This window comes from Electrophorus electricus, chromosome 21 (assembly GCF_041902795.1).
Source record: "Electrophorus electricus isolate QZ-2024a chromosome 21, ASM4190279v1, whole genome shotgun sequence".
NCBI classification, from domain to species: domain Eukaryota; kingdom Metazoa; phylum Chordata; class Actinopteri; order Gymnotiformes; family Gymnotidae; genus Electrophorus; species Electrophorus electricus.
Genome location: NC_137517.1, coordinates 11,909,426 through 11,925,901, shown reverse-complemented (window position 1 = coordinate 11,925,901; position 16,476 = coordinate 11,909,426).

Below are 16,476 nucleotides of genomic sequence, written 5' to 3'. Positions count from 1 at the left end.
GATAACTGCAGTATTACAGATGAAGGCTGTGCTGCTCTGGCTTCAGCTCTGAGGTCAAACCCCTCATCACACCTGAGAGAGCTGAATCTGAACTTCAATAAACCAGGTGACTCAGGAGTGAAGCAGCTCTCTGCTCTACTGGAGGATCCACACTGTAAACTGGAGAAACTACAGTGAGTTACTGATTTACTGTCTCTTTATATATACACACACACACACACACACAAGCACACATACATACACATACAGTCAAACCCAATATCCTCGCACACATATGTGCACACTCAATATCATCAGTCAGTATCCTCAAACACACACGCACAAATACACACTGTCATTAAGCTCTCTCTCTCCCTCTCTCTCTCACACACACAAACACACAGTCAGTATCCTCTCACGTGTACACATTCAGTATCCACACACACACACACATGCACACACAAACATGGAGTCAATATCCCCACACACACAAATACATACACACAGATATAATTGCTATTACCCTCTTCCTCTTTCTGACACACACATTCCATCACTGTATTAATTAGATTCACATTTACTCACTCACACACTCACTCACTCATTCTCTCTATATACACACACACCATCACTGCATCACTATCACAACATGTGTATGTATACTGATCTGTAAGTGTGAGGAATTTCTCCTTCTCTCTACAGGCTGTATAACTGCAGTATTACAGATCAAGGTTGTGCTGCTCTGGCTTCAGCTCTGAGGTCAAACCCCTCATCACACCTGAGAGAGCTGAATCTGAACCACAATAAACCAGGAGACTCAGGAGTGAAGCAGCTCTCTGCTCTACTGGAGGATCCACACTGTAAACTGGAGAAACTACAGTGAGTTACTGACTTTCTCTCTCTCACATACACACAGGCACACACAGACACACACACAGTCAATATCCTCTCACTCTCACACGCAAGCACACACACACACACAGCATGAGAGGATGTTGTCAGTATCCTCTCACACACGCTGTCAGTATCCTCACACACACACACACACACACACACACACACACACACACACACACACACACACACTCAATATCATCACACTCACAGTCAGTATCCTCATGCACACGCGCGCGCACACACACATACCATCAGAATCCTCTCACACACACACACACAGTCATTATCCTCTCTCACTGACACACACACACACACACACCTTTCCGTAACACCCCTCCCCATACACAAACAACAAAACATGCCCAAAACGTCAACATCTGGAAAGAGCATCTGCCACTACATTTTCTGAACCCTTTTTATGTTTGATGTCAATATTAAACACTTGTTTAATCAGAGACCAACGCATTAAGCGTTGATTGGCATTAGCCATATTCTGCAAGAACACGAGCGGATTGTGATCAGTGTATATGGTAATGGGGCCCGGACGACCACCAAGGTACACCTCAAAATGTTGTAACACTAGGAGGAGCGCAAGGGCCTCCTTCTCAGTAGTGCTATAGGCCAGCTGATGTTTCACAAACTTTCTAGAAAAATTACAAATAGGGTGATCTAGACCTTGTGAGTCCTCTTGCAGGAGGACAGCACTGGCTCCACTACCACTGGCATCTACCTCAAGTGTAAAAGGACGAGTAAAATCAGCGGTTGCTAGAACAGGAGTGCTGAATCAGCTTTCACTGAGTCAAATGCATCTTGACAGGGTTGTGACCATTCAAAAAGGGTGGTGTCACAAAGCAAATTTGTGAGGGGTTAAACAACATCAGAGAAGTTCCTACAAAAGCAACGATAAAAACCTGCCATGCCCAAAAAGCGTCGGAGTTGTCTTTTCATCTCTGGGGCAGGAAAAGACTTGATTGCTTGTACTTTGGCATCAATAGGACGCACACTACCACAACCCACCAGTTTCCCCAAGTAGGCAACCTCACTCTTACCAAAATCACATTTTTCAAGATTAAGCACAATGGAGGCATCCAATAGCTTCTTAAAAACAAGATCAAGCAACTGTACATGTTGTTCCCAAGTTTTGGTATACACAACCACATCATCCAAACAGACTTCACAGTTAGGCACGTCATCTAAAATCATAATCATCAAACGCTGAAAGGTAGAAGGGCATTTTAAGACTGAAAGGCATTACCGTCTATTGTAGAAAACAGTCAGGGGTAGCAAATGCCAAAATGTCAGATGCATGAGAGGTTAATGGAGCTTGCTAATATCCCTAAAGTAAATCAAGCTTACTTACAAATCTAGCTGAACCCCACCTTATCCACACAATCCTCCATTCTAGGCATTGGGAAGGAACCAGAAACAATAACTGCATTAATTTTTCTGTAGTCAGTGTAGAAGCGGTATGTGCCATCTGGTTTTAGCACCAGAAAGCATGGGGAACACCAGGCACTAACACTAGGGATAGCAAGATGATTTTCTAACAAATACTTGGTTTCTTGATTTAGCAATGTACATTTCTGGGGATTGGTGTGATATGGGTGTTGTCTAATGGGTGAATGAGAATCAACATCAATGTCATGCTGAAGGACAGTTGTATGAGTGGAAACGTCTGAAAATAATGTGAGGTATTTCTGAATGAGACTGCTGATGAGAGTGCTCTGGGTGAAGGCTTAGACTCAAGGGGCTCATCGTCATTGGAGTTTCCTGATTCCATTTCCAACCCCAAAAGTGGGATCCTCGTGGAGGGACTCCTTCAGCTTCATTGAAGAGTACATAAAGCGATCGGAATCCACGTCTGACCGGAGACTACTGTTGTCATAGTTCTCACATTAACAAGGGAGATAACCAGAGACAGGTATGATATGACACATGGGTGGGGTGTGGCAATGAAGACACACACACGTGACGTCAAACAAACAGCGAGGAGTCTAGGAGGAGGGGGCCATGCCATGACAGTGTATATTTATATATGTGACATCTGCTCTGATCTTTGACGTGGGATCCAGTCAGGAGAGTGGAGGGGAGCAAGGTGACTCCCATGATGCTGTGTGCCTGTCACGTCTACAGACCGGAGCATTCCCCGTTTCCCAGGCAACCTAGTAACTTCTGGGGTTTTGTCATTCTCTATGGTTGCCTGTCTCCTCCCCTTTGTCTCCAACTGTTTCTGATGTATCCCTGATTATAGTCTTATAAAAAAAAAAAACGTTCCTATGTATCTTGTTTGACAGTTATTGTTTCTCCTCGCTTATGGTTAGCTTTTGTTTCTCCTTGTGCCTTCGTTGATATGTGTTTGATAATATGTCTCTCTTGGTTGTTGGTTAGTTCTCGTCGGTCTTTGTTTCGCTTTGTTTTGGTTAGAGTGTGTTTGTCTTTCATTGTGTTTGTGATAAGAACCTGTGTTACACCTAGCTCCTTGCTCCTGTTTTGTTTGTTTATATCTCATTTGTGCTCTCCCTCTGTGTTTGCCGTCTACGCTGCCTTTCCCGTAAATGCTTACCCGGTATTGCTGTCTGTCTTTGATTTTGTTCAGTGTTTGTTTGTTTATTAAAACTAAGTGTTTCTTTATCCTATTTGTCACGATCGTTTTGGTTTTACTTGTTAGTTCCATTTCACGTAACACGCAAGGTGTCGGCACTTCACACGTGTGTTCCTGTTGTTTTTCTATCCTTTATATTTCATTTTGTTAAAATCATGCTATATGGAGCTGTCTTTAATCGTATTAGCTTTTCAAAGCTTCAAATGTGAAGTTTTACATTCATTTTTGTAGACATTTGTTAATCCCAGTTATCTCACTCTTTCTTGCATTATGCACTGGCTCAACGTATCACTGTATGTGACAGTTTCTCTTTCGAAAGCTTGCCTGAATGTTGGCATATTTTGAAAGTTTTCAGTCTGTTCTGCCTTGCTTTCCTTTATGCAGTTTTCCATGCTTGGTTAAATATGTGGGTTCAGAGCTGGAATAAATAATAACATACCCATTAAAGATGCTCCTACATGCTGCAGTGTGTCTTTCCATTTTTTATTTTTGTTTATTTATTTTTTTGGCAACTAATAAGTTAAAAACAATTTGCAGACACTTCAATACTGAACAAAGCAGAATATCCTGATAAATTTTTTGATAGTTTACATCAGTGTCCAGGATACATTCCAAGAACAGATCTTAAGATTTACAGCATTTGGCAGGCGCTCTTATTCAAAGCAAATTACATTTTAAAGCAAATTCTAGCTGGTTATTCAATAATAGGTCTTTGTTATTGCTGTACATCAAAAAAGCTGTAATACCAATAATATACAAGAATCTTTCTAAAAGAGCAAGAATTTGCCTCTCAAAAACAAGACATGCCTCTCTTGTCTGCATCAAAATTTCTGTTTGTCTTAAAAGTCAAATCCTAAAACCTTAGCCGGTTACTTATGCACAACCAGAATTTTTGATGCACTTTGTTCCTCACTGCACTAGTGCTCTGCATATGTAAAAATGAAGACCCAGAACATGCAAAGATGTCAACAAAATATAGAATAGTTGTTTTGAGGAATCTAAAATCTATGATTGTCAATATTTGTTTATCACAGCATAATCACAGCTGCTAGCTAGTGTAACTAGTTAAGAGTGCATTTTGACCAATATCTACCTAAAGTAAGCTACTTTGAGTGGTTAACTACCTAATCTAGCTATATACTTTACTTAGCTATTTATCCTGACATGTTAGATTTTCATTTCGTTTTGATTCAATCCTGATTGTTTGCTGAATCAATTCTTGATGATTCAGGGTAGCTAGCTAACCTAGTGAATTTAGCCACCTGGTCAAAGTGTAAAAGCCATGATTATTAAGGTTGTCTGCCAGATTTAATTAAAAAAAAGAAAGAAACAAGTTCACATGAAATGGGCCTTAATGAAGACATTGCTTTAGCCAAAGAAATCTAATCATTTCCAATGTACCATTGCAGGAGGAGAAAAAACAACAAAATCTAGGTTGAAGTTTAAGGTAACATGTTAACTAATCATCGGCATGTGAGTGACTATAACAGCTGATACCTGCTTGTAAAGTGTCCTTGAGTCTGAGAAAGGTGCTATATAAATGTTAATAATAATAATAATAATAATAATAATAATAATAATACTAATAAAAATATTAGCTAGCAAGATTAAAAAAAAGCATCAGGGAGATGAGGAAGAAAATATGTTACTTGCAGGTTTGTCAGCATGGGGAGATTTACATTTGGGTTCTTATAATGCTCCACATAAAAAAGTGTACAGAGCTCGAATGATGTGATATTGTTAAGGGACTGAGGGGGCAAAACATTCAATTAATATGACAAATTCAAGAAATTTTATACACATTTACGGTGTTTATGTGAATGGTTTATACATTGAAAAAATGCATCAAAAACAAATAAGATGAACAGTTGCATAGCTGGAAAGGCCTAATATATTAATGGACAGAACACCGGAGCTTTTTGCCGAAGCAACGTCTGCGCTTGAGAGGAAATAAGATATTTTAACTTACACTAACTATCAATCAAAAGGTCCAGTAATACACAGTCCAGAAGTACATTTTAGTAATGGTAAAACGAGACAGCCGTGTTTATGTCGTCACACCTGCTGTTTGTGACGTCACAGAAGCAGATATATAAAAAGGCTTAACTGGCGTCATGGTTACCATTTTGACAGTGTGTGCAAACTGGACAAACCAAACTACGAACTACAAGGATATTCAACAATTGTTATTTCACATTTTCCTGTGGATAAATTGGATTATTGTCAGTTATAGATTTCTCCGATATCAAAGGTAGGCCTAACTATTCTCTTTAAGGCAAACTGGGAAACGTCTATATGAAAAGAATGCATAAAGAAAATAATTTCCATGTGTTATTTAGATTGAGACGTCGTGTGTTTATATACAAAGCGTATTATTTCTCTTGAAAAGTGCTGGGTTTTGGATTCGTTTCTGATGTCCCTTAAATTCGCATCCCTTTTATCATCGATGGCACGTGCGTTCACTTAAATCAGCGCTTGGTCTAAAAGGAAGAACGTCCACATTTATGTCGTTTGTATACTTGTCGGCGTCGAAAAGTATCAGCAATGTAGTTTAAGATATATTTGTAATACAACTTTTGTATTTTGATTAAAATTAATTTTCGTTTCACGAAATATCAGTTGCGCTGCGACATTGTGTGAAATTATAGGAGTATTCAGATTATAATCATGAACGTTTTCAGATTCTGTCATTAGAAACGCGATGACTAAAACATGTGTGTTACTTAAATTAATTAATAAATGAAGGAAAGATTGCTTGTAGATGAAACATTAACATTTTTACTTTCAAAAAGTGTTGGGGATAAAAATAGCCATTTAGGAATGTTACAATCTGATTTTCATCCGTAGTGACATGTAGCATCCTCATCATAATTTACGCATATGCCCGTGAACAAATTAAAATTGTTACTTTTGTTCTGATCATTTTAAGAGAATATTGAATAGATTAAGAAAAGTGTCACGGCCCGCGTCCTGCAGGGCAAGGAGCAGGACTCACAGACCTCTCTCGTCCCAGAAAAACATTTATTAGACACAAAAGAATAGTAATCAACGGTAACTGCACTCATATGTAACAAACCATTGCAGCGTGAACATGGGGACAGGCAGAAACACACATAACGAGTACAACCAGTAAACAATGAACAATAAAACTAACACGAACGTGTACACATGTACGATGACCGACATCGAACGAAACACACAGTTTAGAGGTATAATTTAATATTTATTTGTAAAGTATTTAAAGATTTTATATATTTTCTGGTTTTCCACAGTGAGATCATCATGAGGGGAACAGGAAGTACAAACAAGAACTTCTTCCCTGATGTGAAGACCATCCCAGCTCCACAAAAAAGCCCTACAGAGGCAATGGCCAACCCAAAAATTTCTCCTTTTCATTTCGTTAATTCACACAGAGGAGGAAGCAGCATCTATTTCCCAGACATTTCTGGAGTGCCCCAGAGGAAGCAATATAAACCTCAAAACCTGAGAAAATCTGGCATGGGCACAACATTATCTGCAGTGCTGAAGGCCACGGATGTAAAAAATGGTGGAAAGTCAACAGGCAGACTCCTGGATGAAGGTCAGCGATGCAGCAAATCTCGGTTCCCTTCTCTGGTTGTAGAGCCACACACCAAGAGCAGTGCTGTGAGTGTGAAGGCTGATCACACTCCACCAGCTCCATCCATCTCAAGGCTACCCGCCCTCCACCCAAAGCTGGCTGCTCTCAAACAAAAAAGCCCCAAGCCTGCTGTGACCCTGCATGTCCCACACAAACATGTCAGGGAAGTCCCAGGAAAGGTGCAGGACAAGCACAGTGAGGTGAACTCCACATTTTACACCAGGCCAGAAGTGGGTGAAGTCCTCTACCAGGACCTGGAGAGGCTAACGTCAGCCCGTCAGTGTGCCTCCAAGGTCGAAGCTTCCCAGCACCAGTATGACCTGAGCTGCCACAAACCGCTGCTCATCAGGAGGGCGACCTTACATAAGGTAGAGAGCAGAGCTGCGCGCCCAGCTCCGCCTGCCCCCTCCCTGGTGCCACGTCGCAACCGTGTGCCCCGGCCATGCAAGACTGAGGATAAAAACAAGAGGCAGGACAAGTGCCAGGATGGCCAGGCTGCCTCTACTTCCCCTGGAGCCAAAGAAACATCTGTCGTGAAGATTTATTTCTCTCTGTTGTTAACAGGGAGAAGGAACTGTGGGCTTGACCAGTTGGGACAACAGACAGGTGAGCATAGGGGACCTCGCATCAATGGTTTAAAAAAAATGACTTCTTTTGACATTTATTTCACCATCGAATACTAGAGTATTGAGTCAGATTTGTTTTATTTGTCTGTTGTGTCTCAGCACCTGCACCAGTGCATGTGAAATGAATGGACTTCACCTGCTCTGTAGATGACCACGGTCAGTTGCCTACAGCCTTTGTAAGCAACAGAAACATTCAGGGCCATGTTTGCACATTTGCTCTCCAACCTGAGATTGTCTTACATCCAGCATTCCTGACACTTATTACTTCCTGAGAAAAAAAAAAAATCTTTAAATAAATGCAATTTTAAATGTATGCAGAGATGTTTTTCTGTGATATTTCTGTTTCAGTTATCTTGAGTGTGTGTAAAAATGGGTGTACGTTTGTTATCTTTCTTCAAAACTGTTTCCTCTCCAACATACATATACTTGTGTTCTTCTTTCTACTGGACAAATACAACACACATTACATTTACTTTGACTTAAAGCACAAAGTTACACATCTGACTCTTGGTCTCTTCTGATTCAGCAAACACCAGTTCTCTTCTGCTGGTTGATAATCAGGGAAAGAAAAACTTTATCAGATATGTAATGAGTTATGTTTAACAAAGTCACAAATGACACCAAACATAATTACCCAAAGCTGATTTTAAAGACTGCATAGACCTATAGAACATTATGTAAATGACCACATTACTTAAAATAAGTAATACAATTAGAAAAGAAGTAAGTTATAGATAACTGTCTCTAAGTCCCATTAACCAAATTAGTATTTTAATACTGGTTTTTGAAAAAGGGAAAAAAAAAATAGTACACTAGAAATTGCCAAATCTTGCAGCTGTGAAAGTCAAAGGCTGTCACTCTTTGGTGGTAGTGGAACTGATTTGGCATTATGGGAAAATTCATAGATATAGTAATCATATGTTCTCTGTATGAGTGAGCATTTAAACCCCATTAAAAGTAGGACTTCAATATAAATATATTTAAAAAAAAAACTGGCACAGTAGAGTTTTTTCAAATTTGATCTGATAAGCAAGTGCCTTCAATCTTTTTTTTTTTTTTTTCCAGTCTGATTTTTCAGCACTGGAGATATGTACAATATTGCACTAGTGCTAAGTGCTGTTTTAGCTGGCAGTCAAGCTGTATGATAAACCTCTGAGAAGCACTCTATAGGAAAATCATTTTGAGCAGTGCTTATTAAGCTACTTTAACATATTTTTAATAGTGTTGATGCAATATCCATTCAAAGTATACATACCAGCAATGTGTACTTTCATGCAGCAGCACATCTTCATACACTATACACATTATATATACATAACATCAGTATTCTGAGCTCATGGTTCAAACTTTGTGAATGTTTTGCTTTTAATCAAATACACTTCATTTTGTATTTTTGTAGTAAAAGTACGTGTCTAATCCAAAGCTCTTCAAAAAACAGTTAGTCTGCATTTCTCTATGCTTAGAGAGCGTTAGTTTGAAGTGAGCAACCAAATGCCGCAATATCGTGCATATAGGCGCATTCAATTTGAATCTCGGCGACTTGACCATGAAGCGCTAACGCGCGGATAGCTTCACCGACGTCAACAGAGACCACTAGTTAGTTTGTGCAGTACTCATTCAGACTCTTCCTACGTACCCTAAATACTTGAATAAGGAAGTACACAGTGTAACTGTACATACTCTGTTCTGTTTTTGGTGGGCTTTCTTGTGACGTTCAGCTTTATGCTGAAACAAAAGACAATGCCAAAAAATATTACACAACAATCTTTCATCCATTCAATAACTTACCGACAAAGGAGTAAACCAAACGTAAAATGGTTCAATACTTGTACTGACTCTGCCTCACAGTTATTATTCAACTGAACGTTGGTACAATACTAGTCTGACACTGTTAGTTGAACTAACACACGATCGTATAAAATCACTGTCTTAGCCAGTTCAAAACACGTAGCCGAGTTGGACGTGTAAACACGTTCTGTCAGATCTACTAGTTCACAGTCCGGACTGCAGCCAAGATCTCCGTTTAACGAGTCACGACCAAGACATTCAAGCGCTTTAATCAATCACGACCAAAACATTCAGGCGCTTTAATCAATCACGATCAAGACATTCACGCGCTTTAATCAATCACGACCAAGACATTCAGGCGCTTTAACGAAGCACGACCAAGACATTCACGCGCTTTAACGAAGCACGACCAAGACATTCACGCGCTTTAACGAAGCACGACCAAGACATTCACGCGCTTTAACGAAGCACGACCAAGACATTCACGCTTTAGCTCGGAATGCGCCTATAAGCGAAACATTACAGTATTTTCTCGCTTAATGTTCTCAAAAGAGAAACAGTCATTCATGTTTTTAAGAGCTTTGGTGTAGACAGGCACCTTTACTAACTTTATAAGTACAAAATATGGTTTATTAAAATGAGCAAATAATGCATAAAGTTTAAACCGTAATCTTACAGCACTAAAACAAACTCAAAAACGTGGGTGTAGTGAACAGTATCAGTCCAAAGTGGAAAAGAAGACAGAGGCAGGAAAAATGTGTTCTGTAAGTGCATAGTGGGTCACAGACTAACTCAATCACTGTCATACAAAGAAACTGTCGAAATATCACTTAATAATATTACTAATAAATATTATAAATATTACTTCTTTAGTTACACTGACATGCACACTATTGGTACAATACTAACCTCACACTGTCAGTCTAATTACGACATGATCGTGTAAACAGCACGGTCTTAGCCTGATAAAACAACTAGTCTACATCTAGTTGGACACCTAAACACTTACTGTTAGATCTACTGGCTCACAGTCCGAGACATTTGTGACACTTCCTGCAGTACGACGCCTGTTCTATTTGCGCAGTTTGTTTCTGCGTAGAGGACAAAATATAAATATATTAAGTATATAGTGCGTTTATTAGTACTTTTTATACAGTTCATGTAAACATATTGATTCGGACCAATTTCTCAGATGAGCCTAGAACGACTTTAGTTTGGTTATTCTGAATCAGACGACCTCAGTTCTATTGCTGTATTTCGCGTAAACGAAGACACCTACTGCAACAGAATAGCGGCTAAAAGCTTTACGTTTTCAGACATTAACCTTGTTAATATTCAATTCTGTTAATATTAAATTTAAGAACTTGTTCTTTGAGTAGTATAAGTTCATATAATTCTTGATTGACAGCTCAGATTCAGATACTCACCGGCTTTCTTTTCTAAAGATATTTGCATTGCGCTTCTTAAAATGGAGCACAAAAATTTCACTTTCGCGTTAAACCGGACTGAACCGGTTTTGTCAAGGATAATTGTTTTTTAGGGGCCGGACTGCTGTGACCAGTCACAACACTTTATCAAACCTTCTGCGGGAGAGAGAAATCAGAGCTACAGTATAGAACTGTATTTAAATAACACAGAATAGCGTAGAACAGTGACAGTAAATTACCAGTAGATTTTGACTGTGGGAGAATTTTGTTTGTCATGGAGCTTATACAGCACAGCTGTTCTGAGCAGACGTTTACTTAGGTTTTCACACACACACTCACACACACACACACACACACACACACACACACACACACACACACACACACACACACACACACACACACAGAGAGAGAGAGAGAGACAGGTTATTAGTTTGTGTGTAATACCTATTCTGTGCTCACAAACTCTATATAAAATGACTATTTATTGTCATTAAGTTTCGTTTCTAGCATACACTCCCCTGATATGACAGTTCAAACCATTTTGAGTGTTTGAATAAACCATTTTCAAATGGTATCTTGGGTCTCTCCTCTGCTGATCGCCATGTCCAGTTCACATGCCCAGTGATGTAGTGGTTTAAGACAGTATGTGAACGTTTAGTTTGTGCCCAGACATGTATCTGAGAAGAAGACGAGCTAAAAGACGTTAATCAGGCAGATCTGTTTACTAGTAGGTAACATCTAAGGTCAAGGTTATGATGGAGCTGTAGACATAAGTGAATGTTTTAAGGGACTTCAGACAAAAATTCTGAATAAAAGGTCAAAACACCACAAGGGACATAATCTGCATTAATCTGGTGTTGGCAAAAGTGCAAAATCAAACATCTGTTTTGTTAAAAAAAAAATTCACACAGTATTGACGTGTAACTCGCAGCATTCACGGATCTCCTTTGCTCGCATGCAAAATCTACATGTGCTCACTCATATTTGCTCTGCTCTCGCTTACATTTACTTTGCTCTGCTACAAAACTGCTTGCACGTGTTTAGATATATCCTGCTCTTACACAAACTTGCTCTTCTGCACACACAAACACATACTGTACTCTCGCGAATGTTTTTTGTGTTCTTGCGCACAAGAACACAATTCTTTAATTTCATTATTATTAAATGTGAATGAAAAGGAAAGTCATTCATGATCATGATACAAATGTTATTATAAAACAGTTAGAACTTTAAAATAATTGCGGCACTTTCATATACATAATATTATGTGCCATTTCACAAAACAAATATGAATGTATTTAACACATATTGTTCTTATACTGTATAATATGTATGACTCGGGAATTTGCTCAAATAGATAAAGAAATAATATTATTTGAACTTACAGTAATATGCTCTGCTATATAAAGGAAAATTACCAATCTGCTACCATTTAGTGTTAGTAACCAACTTTGGTAGAGCACAAATTCACTCATTAGCCACATTATTTACCACTAATATCTGTAGTTCTGAAATTGACCACCTTGTGGTTTCCGTTACGTCTCCTTCCTGATCAGGTTTATCAGAGGCATGACAATGGTTTTACTGCTTGATAAAAGTCAGACACTTAAAGTCAAATTGCCACTGCTGGCGTTACTGCGTCAGTGAACTGTTCCACTAAGACGCATGAATGTAATTATGACATCACAACCTAAGGAAAGTGTAAGTTATTTAAAAGCGTTCCAACACACTAAATACCTACATGCTTTTCTGAAGGAGGACAAGGTGATTTTCAAGGTATAGTCCGACCAGAATTATTGGATATTCTAATAGTTTTCAGCAATAGTATCAATATTACTTGCATGATTTATTATATCATTAAATTAAGTGCGCCGTTAATTATAGAAATATCTAAAATATTTTATATTATCCGTGTATCCCCTGGATTCAGGAACGATCGTGAAAGGCCAAATTAAATCAATAGAGAAGCATGATGAGTTTTTCTCAACATGGGAAATTGTTGACCAGGAACAAAACGTGGACACTAAAAGAAATGACGCAGGTATGCAATTTTACTGCCAAGCTGAAAATATAATATTTGTCTGTCTGAACATCAATCCGATCTGTTTGCTCTTTTTTTTTTAATCCAGACGATATCCGAGCTGCAGAAGGACAACTTTAACCTGCGCATGCGTATATGCTTCCTCAAGCATGAGGGCGGCTCGCAGAAGTGCAGCAGTTGTACAGAACAGATTTACAACGCGGCAGAGGAGCGTTTCCCAGTGGCGACGCAGCAAAACTTAGACGTGAGGAGACCCGAGTCTAGTTTTTGTAATCAGAGTCGGTTAATTGAGAGGACGAGACTGGGGACACTTGTTAATCACACTCCGCACCTAGATAAAGGGAGGGCGCTAAAAAATCTAAATACAACTTGAAAAGGCAATAAATTGACCTTCTCAAATGCATAAATTATTCTGCCCAAGCCTCTTTATTCTCTTCCTTTTTAGAATAGTTTTAACTGCTACTGCAGTAGCAGGACCAGACACGTGTCTTGAATTGAATTATTTCTTCATTTCACGTAATGCTCTTCATCCACCTGTCAGGAGCTGAGCAGGTGCAGAGAGGAACTGGAGAAGATGGAAGCGCTTTTCCATCAAGAGAAGACGCTCCGCCTACAGCTAGAGAACCAGCTACAAGCCTACACATTACAAGACCCGCCCTCTGAGGATCAGAGCCAATCAGAGGAAACCATTGAAGAGCTGCACAGGTCGGTACAGGCCTATATTTAATTCTGATAAGAAACATTGTTCATGGAAGATTTCCCAGTTAGAAACTCGGGCTGTTTCTCCAGGACAACCACATCAAAACAACAAAATTATTTGACATATTTCCATTTTAAATGCTAATTTCTGACCACTTAAGTTAAACCTTAGGGCCTTCATTAAACAATAATAATCCTTAGCTAGTAAATTGCTGTACTTTAATTATAGAAGAAATTATCCTTAGAAATGCTTTGTTTTTTATTCTTAGCAAAAGACAATTATATTATAGTACCTAGTCCTGAGCTGGCACACACCATTCTAATGTCACAGTGATTTCAGTGGAGTTTCTCCATGTAGTTCCATGTAATTGGAATGTAATTCCAAGATGAATCTGTGTGCAGAGAGTCCATCTCATAGCTCTAAATGAACATGTGAAATAAAATGTAGCCTAATCGAGTGTGTGTGTGATGGCTGTCAGGTACATAGAACAGCTGCAGGGGGAGCTCAAGGCTCAGAACACCATAATCAATCAGCTGAGGAACAGGAGCACCAATCAGAGCAGTGGACACCAGCCTGGCCACGCCCACAACTCCACACTCACCACCCTGAAAGAGGATGACATACGTGTGAGTGTGTATGTGTGTGCAGGTGCATGTTCCTGCATACATGTATGCTTATTAAACTGTTACTTTAAGACACTAAAACTTTAATGTTTTAATTCGGCTATGAGAATACATTAAAAATTATAAATTGTATACTATATAGGGAAATCCATTTGAACTAAATGTTTAGTATATTTGTACTCTATGTATTCTCTCTCTCTCTCTATTTAGGATCTGAAGAACTTGTTGGAGTTGAAAGACTCTGAGCTGCATGAGACCAAAATCAAACATGAGGCCAGTAAAAACGACCTCCAACAGGCCCTGAAGGACAAAGAGAAACAGATTCAGGTGGGTGTCTCCAAACATATGGCAACCTACAGGTAAAAACAGGCGTCCAAAAATATGCTCTTAATACAAAAGACCTATAGAGCTCACTAAGCATATTATCTGCACATTTATTATAAACATTTTCTTGTGGTTTAAAACAAAAGTGTGAAAAGAGAAAGGACTAAAACACAGGTCTGAAAGGGAACGACACCTTTACCAGACACACTCCACAGCTTTATACAAAATGTCTGTGAAGCTTGGAGCCTCATTTAACCCCTGCCTGAACTCTGACCCCTGCAAGAGAAGGACTCTGCACCAATATTCCTCATCACACCAGACGGGGGCAGCAGGGAGTAACACTGCAGCAGGGGGTGTGTGCATTTATGAGGGTGATTGTTGTTGTGTGTGAGCAGGGGCTGCATGACATTCTGGAAGGTCACATCCAGGATCTAGCTGAGAAAGATGCTGCGCTAGCAGAGACCACATCAGAGCTGAATAATCTGGAATCTGATGTGGGCAAACTCATTCTACAGCTTGAGAACAGAAAGCAGCAGCTCCAGGTAGCAACCCGACGTTTCATTCAGTCAGACCAGGTGCAGGGCGGAGTTTAGTGTTTTTAACATACTAAAAATACACCTGATTCACAACTCATCTGATATAATGGACCAGTACTCTAAAGATTAAGACTAGGTTTAGTCTGGATGCAAAGAATGGTTCCTTAAATTGAATTGACTCTATTGAATCTCACACTCTGAATTTGATGTTTATTTACTTTGTTCATGTTTATATTCAGACTAAGGAGCTAAACTAAGGTTTAGAAAGGGAAGTGATGCAACTAGTGCTGTCCTAGACAATAAAATGTATAATATAATTTACCCAACATAAGACATTTCTGATTATTTCAGTATAAGGGCTCTGATCCTTGTTTGGAGTCATTATTTCTAACTACTGGTTTCTCTGTGTTTATGATTGCACACACACATACAAGGAAGAGGATCCAATTGCAAGAGGTTTTATAGTGAAATCAAACAGATCAGAGGGGTCAGGCAGGTATTCGTAGTCCTGTTGATTCAAGGTCCATAACATGGGGCAGAGTCCAGGGGTGTCCAGGGGTCAGGCAGAAGTCGAAAACCAGAAAGACAAAACCATAACTGAACCACTTGGTATGCAAAATAAGGTTGGCAATACTTCATGACGTGAGTGTGAGAGAGGGGAGCTTAAGTAAGGGAGCAGTGATGAGAGAAACAATGATCAGGTGTGTGCTAGTATTCCAGTAAACCAGATTGGAGGCGTGTGTGGGAAGAGGTAGGCGTGGCAGTGCAGGGCTGAGCGTGATTCCTGGGGTTTGTAACACTCTGTCTCTCTGTGATGATCTTAGCTCATGTCTGGGCAGCTACAGGAGAGTGTGAGAGAAAGTCAGCTCCTGAAACAACGCCTGAGATACACAGAGGCCTTCACACATCCTACATACCAGATCCAAGGTACACTCTGCACTGTGGGACTGATGGGGTCTTTCATTTTTGTCAAACTACTCTTGCTAAGTTATTTTCAAAGTGAAAAACCAAATATAGATGTAACATATATCTATAACAACCTTGTAACCTGCTGCTAAAGATTTTTCTTATTTTAATACCCTGTACATAATTGTTTGCATTATAACTATTAAAAATGCTGTTGACAAAAATATAAGAAGCTCCTGATGTGGTTTTATCAGCAGTGGAGCAGCATATGTTGGAGATTCATGAACTGAAACCAACACTGCTGGAGACTATCAGGAGGACCCAGGACCTGTACAGACATCTGCAGGCCGCTGAGCGAGGTGCAAACACCAGTTCTACAACACGGGGACACAATCCAGAATTAGC